Here is a 3599-nt window from a genome sequence, read left to right on the forward strand (position 1 = left end):
ATATATATATATATATATATATATATATATATAACAGCATATAGTTTATATATTCTTCATAAACATCTTACATATATCTTTTATACATTATGCCATTATATTCCTATTGAAATTTTATTTTTCTAAATTATACACTAGTAATTTAGATATGTTGTTTAATTCATAAGTAGCTGGAAAATGTTATATATATGTATATTTCCTGTGGCTTCCCAGGTGACACTAATGGTAAAGAACCTGCCTGCCAATGCAGGAGACATAAGAGAAGTAGATTCGATCCCTGGGATAGAAAGATCCCCTGGAGAAAGACATGGCAACCCACTCCAGTATTCTTGCCTGGAGAATCCCATGTACAGAGGAGCCTGATGGGCTATGGTCCAAAGGGTGGCAAAGAGTCACACACAACTGAGTGACTAAGCACTCGTGTGCTGTTTTTTTTTTTTTTTTCCCTTAATTTAAGTTTTTAACTTTACAATATTGTATTGGTTTTGCCATATGTCAACATGAATCCGCCACAGGTATACATGTGTTCCCCATCCCGAACCCTCCTCCCTCCTCCCTCCCTGTACCATCCCTCTGGGTCATCCCAGTGCACCAGCCCCAAGCATCCAGTATCGTGCATGGAACCTGGACTGGTGACTCGTTTCATATATGATATTATACATGTTTCAATGCCATTCTCCCAAATCATCCTACCCTCTCCCTCTCCCACAGAGTCCAAAAGACTGTTCTATACAGCAGTGTCTCTTTTGCTGTCTTGTATACAGGGTTATTGTTACCATCTTTATAAATTCCATATATATGTGTTAGTATACTGTATTGGGGAGAAGGCAATGGAACCCCACTCCAGTACTTTTGCCTAGAAAATCCCATGGACAGAGGAGCCTGGTAGGCTGCAGTCCATGGGGTCACTAGAGTCGGACACGATTGAGCGACTTCACTTTCACTTTTCACTTTCATGCATTGGAGAAGGAAATGGCAACCCAATCCAGTGTTCTGGCCTGGAGAATCCCAGGGACGGGAAGCCTGGTGGGCTGCCACCTATGGGTCGCACAGAGTTGGACACGACTGAAGCGACTTAGCGGCAGCAGCAGCAGCATACTGTGTTGGTGTTTTTCTTTCTGGCTTACTTCACTCTGTATAATAGGCTCCAGTTTCATCCACCTCATTAGAACTGATTCAAATGTATTCTTTTTAATGGCTGAGTAATACTCCATTGTGTATATGTACCACTGCTTTCTTATCCATTCATCTGCTGATGGACATCTAAGTTGCTTCCATGTCCTGGCTATTATAAACAGTGCTGCGATGAACATTGGGGTACATGTGTCCCTTTCAGTTCTGGTTTCCTCAGTGTTTATGCCCAGCAGTGGGATTGCTGGGTCATAAGGCAGTTCTATTTCCAGTTTTTAAAGGAATCTCCACACTGTTCTCCATAGTGGCTGTACTAGTTTGCATTCCCACCAACAGTGTAAGAGGGTTCCCTTTTCTCCACACCCTCTCCAGCATTTATTGCTTGTAGATTTTTAGATCACAGCCGTTCTGACTGGCGTGAAATGGTATCTCATAGTGGTTTTGATTTGCATTTCTCTGATAATGAGTGATGTTGAGCATCTTTTCATGTGTTTGTTAGCCATCTGTATGTCATGTGCTGTTTATATTGCTGAATTGTGTCTCCATGAACAGAACTTTGAGATAGGTAGAAGAGTCTCACAAATGTTTTTTCCTTTCTTCACTCTCACACAAATACAGATTCTTTTGACAATTTTATCTGCAATAGAAACAAGTTTTAAATGACTTGTTCTGAAGTTGGCATTCATCATTTCTGGAAATCAGATCAGATGTCATGTGCAAAGACAAAGAATGAACTTCAACAGATTTGCTGACTTTGAAGGTCATGATTTAAAAGAGAAGTTTTCACATGTTTCATTTCTATCCAGATTGGGCTTTTCCCTTTTGGTGGCTTGACCTCAATTTGTTCTTTTATGCTTTTTCCCCAAAAGAGTTCTCTAAGTCCAGATCAACTTGGTGATCTGGTGGCATCTCTGGAGGTAGAGTCTGTTGTCAAAATTTCGATTAAGTTTCCAAGAATATAATTAGAAAAGAATCACTCTTGGAGATGCACCAATTAAATGCCTCAATTATATGTGGTGTAGTTTAAAGGCAGATAAAGTGTTTACAGACATTTGCCCTTACCTCTGAGAGTATTAGCTTATACCAGTGCTCACATGACTGACTTCTTCATGCATTAAAATGATAGACTCAAAAACACAATAAATACATACACATAAATAAAGTATGTATATGAAATTATTCTCCACCTTTCAGAAAACCCAAAATTCAACAATACTGAGTGAAGACAGAATAATATAACTGATTGAGAATGAAAATGTGGTAAATGCTATTTCTCTGTTTCACTTTTATTGTTATAAAACAAAAAGAGCAATTTTTGTTTGAAAATACACACAGAACTTACAATTTTCTCTCTACTCAAAATGCTGATTTAACATTAGCTTTTTAAAAGGAGAATTTTTGCCAGCAATGAATATTTTAAATGTCTGCTCACAATAAAGATTCAAATTTCTTTGGGCAACAGGACATTTAGATTCATTCTGAAAATTCCAGCAATATGAAGAGTAATATTTTTCTGAAAGACTGGAAATAATCTGATTTTCTACAAACATGAAAAGTGTCCAGTTCAAGGTCCAGTGACGCTGCATGTATCTTGCTCTGTGTTTCCAGAGATGGCATCAGTGCCTCAAAGACAAAAAAGAAGCCACCAGAGCCCAGAATATCGATTGAAAGTCTTTCTCCTTATGCAGGTAACTCAGCAAGTGTATTGACAAACAAGATTCTGAACTAGGCTTTCCATTTTGCAACAGTACACTGATGGGGTGAGAATTCAGTCCTTTAAAAGTTCTCCTATCTTATTCTCATGATCAGCCAAATCAGGAGTCCTTTGCTATTACTAAAATATGTTGGGATCAGTTTTATTATGTAATACTGTTTTAGAATACTTTCAAATTATAAAGATCCAGAATAGATTTACCTTCTCTAACATCAGGTGTACCTAGAAACTAACTTCAAGTGTATCTATCTGGGGGTATTTTAGAGGTCAGATACTTCTAAATCTCATGATAAGTTCAATTGATAATGTTCTCTAAGTATTGCTTGTTAACATGTTAAAAATTAGAAGGTTATATAGCATCTGTAGAACTTGATCAAGTGGCTTTAAAGAACCCAAAGTAATACTGCTGTAAGCAAACTATGCGGAGAAGACAATGGCACCCCACTCCAGTACTCTTGCCTCGAAAATCCCATGGATGGAGGAGCCTGGTAGGCTGCAGTCCATGAGGTCGCTAAGAGTCGGAGACGACTGATCGACTTCACTTGCAGTTTTCACTTTCATGCATTGGAGAAGGAAATGGCAACCCACTCCAGTGTTCTTGCCTGGAGAATCCCAGGGACGGGGGAGCCTGGTGGGCTGCCGTCTATGGGGTCTCACAGAGTCGGACACGACTGAAGCAACTTAGCAGCAGCAGTAGCAGCAGCAAGCAAGCTATTACTTCAATTCCTATTTTTGTCTTCACAGGTGAGCTTCA

The sequence above is a fragment of the Bison bison genome, unplaced genomic scaffold (assembly GCF_000754665.1).
Source record: "Bison bison bison isolate TAMUID 2011002044 unplaced genomic scaffold, Bison_UMD1.0 scf7180017862186, whole genome shotgun sequence".
NCBI lineage: Eukaryota > Metazoa > Chordata > Mammalia > Artiodactyla > Bovidae > Bison > Bison bison.